Here is a 15,184-nt window from a genome sequence, read left to right as displayed (position 1 = left end):
ATTTATGTTGTTTATTGTTTCGAAATAGTAAACAACACAAATTAACTGTAGTGTTTTCCAAATATGATTAAAATTCTTAATCCAGAAAGTTAATGATTACTACTAACAACATTGTTCCAAACTCAGTGTTGTTTACTGCTAAAATTATAGAATTAAATAAAAATAAGCCACTGATTTACAAACGAATGCCAGTCGGTTCTAAAAGAATCATTTAATAGAGTCGGTTCAAAAGAACGTTCGAATTCGTTGTTGAATAAATTAGTTTTCTAGTTTTCAGAGAAATGCGAGAAAGTAGTTTAAAAAAACAAAACAAAACAAAAAAACATGTTTGAGTTATCTTAATTAACATGGTTAAAGGATTTTAAGTTACCATGCAGTCAAAAGTTACATTTTAATCCAATCAATCTTAATTAAACATTGTAAACCAATTAAGGTGGCTAATGATTAATTTATGTTTGTGATAGAATACAGGTTTTTGTCTAAAAATAAGGGACAGAGTGCTTGAAAATTGAATAGTAGGCTGTAAGAAGCGGTCAAAGCTGAAGTTAAAATCAAGTTGAGAAGAACTATAGGATGAAATCATATAAATGCATGATAAATCCACTCCAATGCCATGCTATTAATTTATGGAGAGAGGCAAAGACCAGGGGGATGGGTGTGGTGGTTGGGGGTAAATGGAGCTCTCTGCAGGACGTCCTGCCCTTCGTTCAGCCCATGCTGAGGGACTCTTTCATCTCACTGCATTATAAGCAAATCAAATATTCTTTTGTATCAGTCACCACTGCAATCTCTCTTTATGGATAGTGTGCATGTGTGCGTACGTGAGCGTGTGCCTTTGATGTGGTTATGACAGGACCTTTGACATATTCAAAGCCTGATGTCCAGTAGCCCTGCTGAGGTGTGTGTGTATGTGTGTGTTTTGTGTTCCATGCTGATCTGCTGTGTATAAAGTGAGGCTTTTGTTCTCTGGTGGCCACTTCAAAGAATAGACACATGAAAGCAAACGTGAACGTGCATGTATGTGAGCGTGCATGTTTAGTGTTGCAGTATTGCATAGCAGGAGAATTTACTTTTTCCAATATTTGCACACTAAAAGCATAAACTTTTTGCAAATGAAGAAATATGGTGAAGCTATGTTTGGATCGTCAGTGCAAGTGATGCAAGTACAGCTTATGATGCTATTTTGATTGATGTTGATGCATTACACAGATTTTTCTTAAAATAAAAATGTCTGTTGATTTGCAAAAAAAATGCCTAATATTACCTAATTGAGTTAATATATATATATATATATATATATATATAAAAACTTTCTATCATGTATATTTTTCACAAAATAAGAATAAAGATTTTTTTAAATCATATCAACTTTAATGCACTCATCAAAATAACAAAAGCAGCCAAATGTCAAATGTTTTAATGACAGAAAGAGTTTTTCAAAATGAACATTTACATTTAACACTGTAAAGGAGTAGAAATCAGGATTAGGCACAATAATAATGTCTTCAGAATCATTCATATATGTAAAAAAAAAAAATCACCTGAAAAAGGAAAAAAGTCTGAATTGTGAAATAAAAAGTAGCAATTAGCATTTTTATTCATTCCATGGCTGAAACAAAAAAGAAAATGGAATTGCAAGAAAAAAAGGCATTATTCTGAGTTTATATCTTGCAATTCTTACTTTTTTTCTCAGAATTTCAAGAAACCAAGTCCGAATTGTGAAATGTAAACACAGAATTGCAAGGAAAAGTCAGAATTATTAGAATTTTTTTGTTTATTAGTAGCGGAAAAAGGCTTTCATAAGAGAGAAATTATGCCTATGTTGCAGTTTTTCTGCTGATTAAAGGATAATACAAGATTTCTTTACCTTACAAATGGTTGTGGAAAGCAAAAAATTCTATGAAATGCATCATATTTTGTGAAAAAGTGCCATTCTCAAGTTATTTTGGAATCAGCAAATATGATGCACGGCAGTGTTATACATTTCTATAACCATTCATTTAATCAGTCTATCAACAAATCAGCTTTGCTTCAACTTTATTTCAGTTCTGAATGACTGTTTTGCTTCAGCGGTTCTCCGGCGATCCATGAAGTGATTGGTCTGATTATTGGTTTCTGTGTGCATTTGGGGGCAGGATAGTGATGATCTCCTCAGATCTTGATCCAGCTGTGTTTGCTGTCTTTCCTCTCGACACACACCAACACACACACACACACACACACACACCCTCACTCACTCACATGAGAAAGAGCAATGAGAACAACAGTGTCATTTTTCACAGCTCTCTCACAGGGGTTTGCCGGCAAATACAGCATTGTGTGTTTCCTCAATGAAGGCACTTCTTACGCTGTTATAATGGAAAGATTAAAGGATACGGAGAGACAGTGAGATTAAAAGAAGGTCACACAGTAGAAAGGACAGAAAGATTGTGTTTATAGCTTCACCTCTATTGTGTGTAAAGTTACAAAGGATTCAACTCAAGTTCGTCTAGCCTGTGTTTTTTACATTTTTGATTCATTTGTTGCAAAATTTAACATTATTTAAAAAAAATTGTACTTTCATGTGTGCATTAATGCTGTGCCACAATTTAAAAATAGAACATTTTTTAAACACTTTTGAAGAAAATATTGGTAACACTTTACAATAAGGTGTCATTTGTTAACATTAGTTAATGTATTAACTAACATGAACAAACAATGAACAATGCATTCATTAATTAACACTGTTTATTAATCTTTGTTAATGTTAGTTATTGAAAATACAGTTCTTTGTTTATTCATGTTAGTTCACAGTGCATTAACTAATGTTAACAAACACAACTTGTGATTTTAATAATGCATTAGTAAATGCTGAAATTAACATTAACTAAGATTAATAAATGCTGTAGAAGTATTATTCATTCTTAGTTCATGTTTACTAATGTTGTTAACTAATGTTGACTAATGAACCTTATTGTAAAGCCTTATTGTTGTTATGTTGTATGTGGTTGTTTTGGCCTTAAAGTGCATTTTTTGTGGTTGCTTGGGTATTCTGTGTAGTTGCTAGGTACTTGTCTCTAATTGCAAGTCTCATTGCTTACATTACAGTTATGCATTTGCATCTGTTCAATACTTGATGTTAGCAGTTAGTTTGAATCCCTGACCCTAAGCAACAGCAAAAGTGATAGATAAGTTTGTTGAAGAACTCGTGTGATGTTTCGGGAAAATGAGCGAGTGTGTAAACGAGAGCTCGGGAGAGTTAGGAAAGCGAATCCTCCATACACACAACCGACACTAAACACACACACTCTCGTAACTAACACACATGTAATAGTGTACTTTCACAGATGCTCTACAGCTGTGTGCTCGTGTTTCTTCTCTTTTTCCTCTTAAATGTTGTAGGAATATTTAACCTCGCTTTAGCACATCACTGTCAATCATGAAGAAACGATTTCACAAGCAGCTGCAGTACATCCACTGATCTTAGATAACGTTCAGTTTTACAACCCTTATAGTCTGCAAATCCAGTGGGATTAACAGAATTTCAAAGAAAGAAAACTTCCTTCCTTCCATCCCTCCCTCCCCTAAAAGAGTTATAAAAAAAAAAAAAATATATATATATATATATATATATATATATATAATATAATATATTACCAGGAATTCAAATAACATGCATTAAGCATAATCATTTAAAAAAAAAAAGTGTTTTATAATGTGTAGTCAAAGGACATTGGCATTCAAAAGTTTGGGGTTAGTAGGATTTTTTTTTATGTTTATGAAAAGTCCTCTGCTCACCAAGGCTACATTTATTTGCTCAAAAATGCATTAAAAACAGTGAAATATTATTACAATTTAAAATAACTGTTTTCTAGTGGAATATATAGAAAATTTTTATTTATTTCTGTGATCAAAGCTGAATTTTCAGTATCATTACTCCAGTCTTCAGTGTCACATGATCTTCAGAAATCATTCTAATATGCTGATTTGCTGCTCAAGAAACACTTCTGATTATTATCAATGTAGAAAACAGTTGTGCTGCTTCATATTTTTGTGGAAACTGTGATGCATTTTTTTTTTCAGGATTCTTTGATGAATAGAAAGTTCAAAAGAACAACATTTATTTAATAGAAATCTTTTGTAAGAATGTAAATGTCTTTATTGTCACTTTTGATCACTTTTAATCTTACAGTATACACACAGCATGACAAACACTTGGAAAAACTCCTTGGGTTTTCCTTCAGTTTAATTGCGTGTCTCATCATTCTCCCCCTCTCTTTCTCTAAAGCCGTATTTCTGCATCTCATCAGTTTAAGTGTGTCCACCCATCCTCCCATCCTCTCTCCCTCCCCCTCCTGCATTCACTCATTTTCTTCTTCATTGACTCAGACGGATATCTCGCTGCTCTCTCTCTCTGCGTCTCGACTCCTCTCTCTCTCATTGTGTGTCAGTTCACATTAAGCGTGATTAGCTCACACCCTCTCGCATACGCGTTCACACAGCCGTATTCACGGACAATGAGCGCATGCCAGTGCAGTTTGACCCCTGAGAGCCTCCTCTCCTCCCCCTGCCGTCAACATCGCCGTCTGAAATATCTTCAGTCCTTTCAGACCAAAGTCAGTCAGGATTCTTTAAACAGGCCACATCAGCATGATAGCACAAATGAGAGCTTTTCAATATCTCAGTTGTTTCTCCTAGACACATTTTTGCATAAGTGTCCTGCTTGTTCCTGCTGAGCGAAAGACTCGCATGCATCTCATTTAGAGTTTCAGAAGAGATTTCAATGATATGCTCAGATTTTCCAAGATAGCTAAAAGTCAGAGATCTCAATATCTCTGCTCTTACTGTAAGCTTGAATACTGACTCGGTTATGTCTGTTTTTATGTCTCCTTAGGATTTTTGGGAGAAACATCTGAGACTAAGATACATCAATGAAATGCAAGTTATGCACTACTGTCCCCTGGTAATGCAGTTTTGAAATGTCTAAATATACTATTATTATTATAGATTTTATTAATATTTTGAATTAGATTTGTATTTTTTCATTTAGAATTTTCCTTTTTTATTTTAATTTTAGTTCATATTTTAAACATTTTGTTGTGTTTTGTTTGTACATAGTTTAAAAAAAAAAAAAATTTAATTTCAGTTGTAGATATTTTAGTGCACCAAGTTAAACTAAATGAAAATTCGATATTTTGCTTTGGCAGAATATTTTTTCAATTAAAAAAAAAAAAGTTTTTAATTTAATTTTATTTCTGGTAACAAATGTATTTTTATTTTTTTTTTAACATTTTTTATTTATTTTTTATTTTTTATAATGGTTCTCTAACTGTAATAACCCTAGTCGTAACTCCAGTTGGAGATGTATTACATTTGAGATTTTTAACCCAATAAACAATCTCATGCATTTTGAAAGTGTAATATGATGCATTCAAATTTTGGTCTATTAATAATGCATCATGCATGTGAGAGTTTTATCAGCTGTTGTTAGGACCTATCATTGCAAGGACTTCCTAGTAAGTTGGTGGTCTTTTCACACAAGCAAAGCAGGAATAGACCATAGGGTGTTGCATAAGCTGTCTTGAAGTGTTTGTGAGTGATCATCAGATCATCAAATCAAATCATGTGTGTTTTTGAGGAAAGATGTGCTATTATTTACTAAATGCAACATTTTCATCTGCTGGACCATAAAACAAGTGTGAAAAACCCCCACAGATGCACATTGAAATTGACCAGAAGATCACACAGAACTGATGTAGGATTCACTTTTAAACAGTTTTTACTCCAAAATGCTAGTAATTTTCATAAATAATTTTAAAAAATCTGCAAGTAACACATTGAGTTAGCAAGAAATTTTGAAGTAGAAAGATCAAAATAGGATTTTCTTGTAATATTTATTCACGACTTCGATAAAACTTTTTTTTTTTTTTTTTTAGTTCATCAGATATGATTTTGTAAATGAAGAAGAAATGCATAAAACAAGTATTTATTTGCTTTTGTCACGCTTGATCCTGAGCCTCATAACTGCAGCTCTTGTGTTGGCATTTCTTCTCAGTTCAGCCAAATGGTTTTCCACCAAATTTACCAACAAAAACTCAGAACTGAAGCCTCGCTGTGTGTGTGTGTGTGTGTGTGTGTGTGTCTGCATATATATGTGTTTTCTAATCGGCCGCCTTATTTTGTCCATGCGTTTGTGATGGAGGTCAGCGAGGTTCTGACGTTTGTGATGGTAATGCGAATCACATACAAAGACGAGACACTGAAAGAGTCAGTTTGAGTCAGTACGCGGCCAAAAGATAATTTTACCGCCATTTCTGAGTTCCTGAGGAATTCAGGAATAGATTAACCAGGATTCCCTGGGGATTTGAGTGTGTTTGTGTGTGAGTTGATCAATAAAAGCACAAAAGAGCTGATCGGCTAAAATGCGTGAGCTGAGATTGAACGAAAAAAAGAAGAAAAAAAACTAGAGGATGCAATATGAAGTGCAGGAAGACAAACCATATTGATGAGCGAAAACAATTGCACAAACATTACACTTGCTTACGGATAGGTAAATGGTAGCATGTCACGATTTAATGATAGTGCAATTGAGTGGCTCTGAAAAGCTGTCCTTTGACCTCCTGCCTTGACCCCGACTGACCCCTGAGTCTGTGTTGTCTGAGATCATTAGTCAAACACACACACACATACACACACACTGGCCGACTCACACAAAGATCACTTGTCAGTGCGTTTCATTTATCTAATTATCAGCCAATCAGAAAACAGGCTGTGCCGCATTTTTTGAAGATGTGAAAGAGCCACTCACACATGCATCAGCACACCTACACACTCTCAAAGACACAATCAACTACATCCCAAGCTTAACACTGTTTTCGTTTATCTCATATTTAGGTTGTCGCTAAATCAACCTAAATTTAATATTTTTTTAAATATTTTTTTTTATAGTTTTGGAGACTCAGAAGGTGGTTTTTATACAGTTATTTACTAAAATCTGGACTCAAACGAGTCAGTAGTTGTCATAAAGTAAAAGTATAGGGCTATAAAATGAACATGCATAGCAGTTCAGATCAATTGATCTTGGGAAAATGTTATGAGAAACCTTTGAGTTCAGTTTCAGACTGAGTCTAGATATCTTGGCAAATCTGAGCACATTTTAAGACATTTTAGAGATTTTTAATAACTTTAGAGGAGGCATATGGAATAACTGTAATCTTCTTTTTTGTTTTGTTTTGTTTTGTTTCTTTTGTTTTGCATCTGAGAAGCATAAATGACAGTAAATTTTTAAATGTAATTAATCTTTTAGGTTATTTTTTTTTGTGTACTTTTTGTATGTTTGTATATATAATGTGCATTTTATTTTATTTTATTTGTTGTTTGTTTTGTTTTGTTTATATGTCTATTTTATTATGTTTGGTTTTGTTTTATTAATTTTTATTTATGTTTATTTTTATTTTGTTTGTGTACTTTGTTTTGCATGTTTGTATGTCTATTTTGTTGATTTTATTTTATTTACATTTTTTATATATATATATATATATATATATATATATATGAATGATAATATATAATAAATAAATAAATGTATTTATTATATATAAATTCTTTCTCTCATCTTTTGGACTACAAGAAAACCTGTTCTCAGAGAACAAAAGTTTCAAAAGGACTAGATGTGTTTGTTCATTTAACATCAATTACCTGGACAGACTTTAAGCTCTTCAAAGGATCTTCATCAATAGTGTAGAGTTACACACTGAGACTCGTATAATGTAGCAGCTTTAGTGGAGGAGACGGACGGGCGACTGTAGCACACTGAATATCCTCATCAACACAAAGTGCTTCACTTTAAGAGACATTTTCAACAGCAAGTTGATTTTGAGATTTAAAAGTCATTTGTTTTGAATGTCCAGTATTTTTGTCTGCTGTTGTAAGTTTTCAAGCCTTTGAATTAAAGCTGATATCAGGTTCATATTTAGGGTACTGATTAAAAGTTACATGAATGACAGTTACATTTATTCCACAAAATATAAGGCAGCACAAATGTTTTCAACACTGATAATATGTTTCTTAAGCAGCAAATCAGCATATTAGAGTGATTTCTGAAGGATCATGTGACACTGAAGACTGGAGTAATGATGCTGAAAATTTAGCATTGCATCACAGAAATAAATGACATCTTGCAATATATTCAAATAGAAAGCAGTTATTTCAAATTGTAATAATATGTCGCTGTTTTTACTGCAATTATTCCAAACTGACCAGTATTTCTTATTTCCAGACATTAAATGAAAATATGAACGACAATGCAAAGAAAAAGTGCAGTTCGCCACATTACAACTGCTTAAATGATCCTAATGTCCTGACAGCTGGAAAGCCTTCGGTGAAAAAGTTTGACAGCGAGGTTTGTTCTGCGAGAACAACAGAGAATTTCAGATGTTCAGATGCCCTCGTTTTCTGCCTGTTATTCCTTCATTCGGCCTCTTGTGCGAGTGACTGACTCTATTGTCATCGATACATTGTAAATCAGTACATTTTGGAGGGAAACCGATAGCACATCTGTGACACACACACTGTGCCCTCAGGGTCAAACCCCTGTCTGACCAGACACAACAGTGTGTGTGTGTGTGTGTGTGTGTTTGAGGGTGTGTTTTGTGTCTCTGACTCGACAAGAAGTTCCCTCCAAAATTTCTATTCTCATTCATCAAGCCGGCCGCCTCCCTCAGGGGCTAAACACACACTTTAGACGGCGGTGTGTGTGTGTGTGTGTGTGTGTGTGTGTGTTTAGCCCAGCCCCACAGGAGCTCACCACTGCAGACACAGCGGGGGAGAGATGTCTCCTCCACTCGTCCTGAAAACACCACTGAAAAGATTGCAAACTGAAAGAGAGTCTCTTTGTCACATTTACAATGTACAAGAGTGAAAACTCAATTGACTCGACTTGCTTGTGCTGTGTGAACCGTTTACTACAAACAAATACACAAATAAATCAGGAATTGTTAGTTTAAACGATGTCCTATGCAGGTCTGGAAGTTGTTTCAAAGCGAAAATATAATAGAAATATGTAATTTATCATGAAACTAGTCTGACTTGGTCACCTCAGTCACATATAATTAGCTTTTTTGACCAACTACAGCTGTATTTGGGTAGTTGACATGCATCGTTTTTAATTATAATACATGCAGATTTCATGTTAAATTAGAGAGTAAATGGTATGTTTGTTCTATACAAAATTAATTTGTTACACCAAAGAATCATTAAAAAAAAAGTCATGCAAAATATACACCACATAACAACACTTGCATTTAATCATATATTCAAGTATTATATTTGAGTTTCCATTCCTGCAAATAATTTGTGTAAATGAAAGTATGAAATAGGATGAAATGCATGCTTATTGTCAACTATTTATTTATATTTATTCACTTTAAAACGTCACTTTTCTAAGAAAAGTTTTCTTTCTAAGAAATTTGTTGTGAGTATTCTTATTAGTTCTCAAGGTTGAGCTTTAGAAATCAAGTTTTTCTTAATTATTTGAAGTGTTCTTCTGAATTATCTGAGCTTAAGAAATGCCGATGTAATTGGGTGTTATGACTAAGGCTCTTCTTAACTTAAGGGGTTTGTTGCATCTGCTGGTTATTTGTCATGCAAGTGTCTTTCGTTCTTGATGTTTCATTACTCAGGTTCTTCAGATCAGTGGTATCTGGCTTCTTTAAGGCACTAATAGTAGATGGTTTTCTTGAGAACTGGAAAAAGTGGCACCAGGCTTTGAAACATCTTTGGTTCTAATTGGAACCTTTGAGTTTACGAGTGTATCATTTAATTTCATCTCTCTCTCTCTCTCTCTCTCTCCCTCTCTCTCTCTCTCTGTGTGTTGGAGGAAGGCTCATGTTTTAGAGGGAATTCCCTTCACTCATTATAGTGAATGAATCCCGCCATCCTTGTGTTCATGGGTGTGTTTATGAGTGTGTGTAATTATTTGTGCACAGTGTGTTTTAATTCTAATAAAGTTGTAATGATGTGATTACATGCATGTGTTTGAGCAAAGGGTGGAAAAAAACATTTTACATCTTGCAGTTCAGTTTTTGTTTCCACCGCACATTTTATTTCAAAATTTCGATTCACAATTCCTAGTTTATATCTAACAATTCTTCTTCGCAGAATGCATTATATCTTGCAACTCTTCTTCTCAGAAGCCCAAATTGCAATTTAAAGAAAATAAAATCAAGAATTGTGAGATGATTATAACTTATCTTGTAATTAAGAATTTATGTCTTGCAGAGAATTATGTGAAAATGTCATACATATAAACTGTACAAATTGTCCCATCACAGAAACCATCTTTCATACATTTTTAAAATGTTTTTTTATTAATTTTAGTAATTTATAATTAATTAATTTGAGTTTTTCTGTATATGTATTTTTTTGGGGAAAAAAATTCTCTATAGTAAAAAAAATGTTACAGTTGTTTTTGTTTCACTAAAAAAAAAACTGAACAAAAAAAGAAAACATTTTCATCATTCTGTATATTGCATCATAATTTTTGACAAAATTAATGATCAGGCAGAGGCATTTTCACACAAAGTTTAATTGTCAGGCCATGGGGGTTTATTAAAATAAATTTCTTGTTTTTTAATTCTTTTTAATATAATTGTAATAATTTATTATTAATTTATTTATTTTAGTTTTTTTTCTGTGTATGTATTTTTTTCTGTGTATTTGTAATTTTTCTCTGTAAAAACAGTTACAGTTTTTTGTTGTTGTTGTTTTTTGTTTCACTAAAAACCTTGAACAAAAAAATAAAACATTTTCTATCATTTTGTATGTTGATTTATAATTTCATTATAATTATTAGCTTGACTATAGGGGGACAAGTTTAGAAACCTGTGGCAAAACAGTCATTATTTTTGCTAATTTGTTTGGTGCACAAAATAAATGCACCAAACAAATTAGCAAAAATATTGACTATTCATTTAAGTTTTTTCCGTATATGTATTTTTAAAAAAATGTTTCTCTATAGTAAAAAAAAAGAAAACTTTTTCATCATTCTGTATATTGCATCATTAATTTTTGATAAAAAAATAATGATCAGGCAGAGGCATTTTCACACAAAGTTTACTTGTCAGGCCATGGGGTTTATTAAAATACATTTATTGTTTTTTTTAAAATTAATTTTAATAATTTTTTAATTAATTTGAGTTTTTTTTTAGTTTTGTATGCTTTTTTTTTTTCTCTGTTATAAAAACAGTTACAGATTACTGTTTTTTTGTTTCACTAAAAACCCTGAACAAAAACATAAAACATTCTGTATGTTGATTCATAATTTTTGACCAGAAATAACGATCAGACAAAAGCATTTTTACACAAAATTTAATCATCAGGGTCTGGGGTTTGTCCAAATCACTAACCATAAATATGATCACTAATAAAAGGGCTGCTTGTCTTAGCAAGCTACACTAATAAAGCAGTGTGAATGCTCGAGCGGTGTGACTGAAAGCGTCTCCCCAGGGCAGGGAGTTTTTATACACCTCCTTAAACAGGAAACATTAATTAGAGGGTGTGTGTGACCTTTGACCCCACAGCTGAGGGCAGGAGTGACCCCTCACTAGTACAGGAAGGATAAACTCTTGCCTGAACGCGCATGACTGATGCATGCTAACACGCCGCCCTACAGTGAATTAACACTTTGATTTGATGAAGCACTTTGATACTTATGAATGAGTGTCAGTGAATGAAGCATTCGTCACATTCTGTCAGGCTGCCAAAGCGCATACACAGTGTAATTGTGGGACTTTTGTGTGTCCTGCTCAGTGAAGTGGCACCTCTTGTTCAGATTAGCAGGATTACCTGGAACCGTGCCAACTTCTCTCTTTCCTTCCTCCAGTTTTCAAGGAAACAGTCTGTGTGCAAAAGTTCAAAAGTATGAATGCAGCAGGGATGGGGAGGTTATTGTGCGTGCTTTTGCTTAGCAATACTTTGGGGCCCAAATTTGAGGACTTTGGGGATGTGCTCAAATGGAAAAGTCATTTTAATTGCAAAAGTCTTCTTTTTGGGTTAGGAATTGAGTTTATTTGAAAATAATACAAGTCTGTGTCCTCATTTAGATAGCTAGTTAAACATGAGTGTGTGCATTTGTTTTGCTTTCATTGTGAGGGCCAAATGTAGTTAAAAGATCTAAAAATGGCCTAAATAATGTCTTAATTAAAATCTAGAATGTAAAAAGAATTTAAAAAATGTTTTAAAATGGCTTAAAATGTGGAAAAAACTTGAAAATTTGATTTAGAGAATATAAATATTATTAGTTCAGTATAAAAATAACAGAAGTCAAAAGATAGTTCACACAACAAATAGCAAATGTGCTTAGCATTTACTTTAATATTTACATTCATGTTCATGTATTTACATTCATAGTATTTTTATATAATGTTTATATATTGTATTGAGAATTAGCTTTTATTTGTATTTTTTTCCCCAGTTAGCCCAAATGAACAAATGAAACTTTTAGTTTGAGTTTAAGTTTCAGAAATTTTGTTATATGCTTATGCTATTTTATTCTTTTTAAAATTGTTTCTACCCATTAAAAAAATATTTTTTGGTAAATAATGATTTTTTGGAAGAAAATACTGTTTCAGCCTTTATACTTTATAATTTCATGTTTATTCAGTGTGTGATTTGCCATTTCTTTGTTATTAATTGGTGAAATTTACTAGCAATTTCTGAGTGAAAATTGTTTCTGCACATTTTTTTTTTGTGTGTAAATAGCTTTATTTTTAGTTTTAGTCATTTTAGTAATTTGCTTATTATTTACTTATAAGGACTTATTTCAGTTAGTTTCTAGGGCAACATTTCCAATTTAAATCTAATATGTTACATTTTATTTTATTTTACTTTAATTACTGACAATTATTTTTTAAGATTTTAATTTTAGTCAACAGCACTGCATGCATGTGTTGAATACAAGATCTTACCATGGCAAGTATTAAGATTAGTTAGTCCAAAAAGAGATGTGTGTTGTAAAGGTCTACTTTCACTTGATACTGCAGATCTGGAGTCGAGGGATTTGTTGGGGATTGAACTATTATCTGTATAATAGTGTGTGTCTGTGTTTATGTGTGTGTTTGCTTATGAGATCAGAGTGTGCTGAACTGGACACACACATGATAATTTTTGTGCACAGAATCTTAATGTGATCTGTAGAGATGTGATTTTAGAACTGGCATCTGTTAAGCTGCTTTGTAATGTGAAATGTGAACCCAGAAAGCTGCTCTTTCCTCAAGTCTGTGAGTTATGGATTGGTTTAGCTTGTCTGATGGTTTTTGTCTGTCTGATGTGAACACAGTTTAAGTGAAAAATGAGATGTCTGGAGTCCTTTAGATGTTTTTGAAGACATCCATGGCTGCGTTTCCCAAAAGCATCGTAAGCCTAAGTTGATTGTAGCTCCATTGGTTTCAGTGAGTCTACGATGTACTTGAACTGAATTGAACTTTTCACCCAATCACTGCAGAGGATCCATTGGTGAGCAAGTGATGCTACATTTCTCAGAATCTGTCCTGGTGAAGAAACAAGCTCATTTTTTTTTTTAATAAAGCTCAGCATGTCATTAACAAATCAAATAAAAACACACTGACCAGGTGTACTGATTCAGGCCCATTGGTTCAAGGCTTGATTAGCTGGATCAGGTGTTTAATTAAGGTTGAAGCTAAACTCTGAAGAGCTATGGCATGCCAAAACTGAAACTGAGTTGAATAATTATTAAGTTTTATTTTTACCTAAGCATTGACGCTTCGCACTCCAGTAACGCACTAATGAGCTAGTCTACCAACCACCAATAAACAATAGAAGAAGAAGAAGAAACCCCTATTCTGATAGCTCTTCTCTCATATAAGATCTACTAAACATTGTAAGTATTAACGTTGTGTCTTTGGCCTGGTTTCACTGGCAGAATTAGGCCTTAGTTAAATTAGGCCATTTAAGTATTTTTTTAAATGTGTCTTATCTTGATAGAAATTAATGTCATTGACATATTTTAAGAATTGTCAGTATGAGTTGCTTTCTTTTAGAAAAGCTCAAACATGTATTTTAGTCTGGGAATAAGCTTAAGCCTGGTCTGTGTATTGTCTTTTAAAAATAAAAGTTTTACTTTCACACTTATAAAATATGATTTAATTTAACAGTGGAGCAGTGAAGAATTGATCTATTAAACTAGGAGTAATGTTTTTGCATTTTTACCAGTGAGAGGATATACTCCATTATTTAAATACATTCAACTTTTTTTAAATACAACTTTTTTTTTTTTTCTTTATACAAACAAAGTGCAATCATTTTATTCTTCTTCAGACCTGAAGCATGATGTTGATGCCAGTGGTTTCATTTTTCTGTCTGGTCTCTATGACACTAGCGGCTACTGAAGGTATCACATTTTTATTATTATTATTTTTTACAGTTTATTCTGGTTTTGTCTTGCAGTGGGTCTCGGTGGTAAAATGCTTGTGTTTCCGACCAGGTCTGCTACCAGCTTTGTTAAACTCACTCCTGAAAAGCCACTGAGTCTTTCAGCATTTACTCTCTGCATGCGTGTCGCGACGGAGCTCCAGGGCACGAGGGACATGATTCTGTTCACTTACCGCACACCTGACGTTGATGAACTCCACGTGTGGAGAGAAAGATGGTCGTGTGGCCTTGTATATTCAGTCTAGTGGCAATGGAGCATTTTTCTATCGGTCTCCTCTCTCCACCTTCCTGACTCACCTGTGCGTCACCTGGGAATCTGCCACTGGTCACACTGCCTTCTGGGTGGATGGACATCACAGTTCGTTCCAGATCTATAGAAAAGGTCTCTCAATCCATCCTGGTGGCACCGTCCTGCTCGGCCAAGACGCTGATGAATATGTGGGTGCCTTTAATGCAGAGCAGAGTTTTGTAGGAGAAACTACAGATGTGCACATGTGGGACTATGTTCTCTCTGGCAGTCAGATTAAGGCGGTTTATTCAAACCAGGAACCGTATATGCCGAAGGGAAACGTGCTGGACTGGAACACCATCAAATATGAGATTAATGGAAATGTGGTGGTGGCTCAAATTAACTGATTCTGATCAGGTGTAACATCTCATACTGCCTCATCCACACAGTTATATCAATTTCTATAATCTGTTTTAATGATTTACAAAGCTGTAAGGGCCAGCAAGCAGGCTAATAGTTCTCAAAAGT

General features: G+C 33.6%; 1 pseudogene; it reads left to right on the top strand.

Annotated features, from left to right (window-relative positions):
• LOC131533543 (C-reactive protein-like) overlaps positions 1-15,184 on the top strand; it is a 15,537-nt pseudogene extending 353 nt beyond the window's left edge.

Source organism: Onychostoma macrolepis, chromosome 24 (genome assembly GCF_012432095.1).
Source record: "Onychostoma macrolepis isolate SWU-2019 chromosome 24, ASM1243209v1, whole genome shotgun sequence".
NCBI classification, from domain to species: domain Eukaryota; kingdom Metazoa; phylum Chordata; class Actinopteri; order Cypriniformes; family Cyprinidae; genus Onychostoma; species Onychostoma macrolepis.
This window is presented reverse-complemented; position numbering and strand designations above follow the sequence as displayed.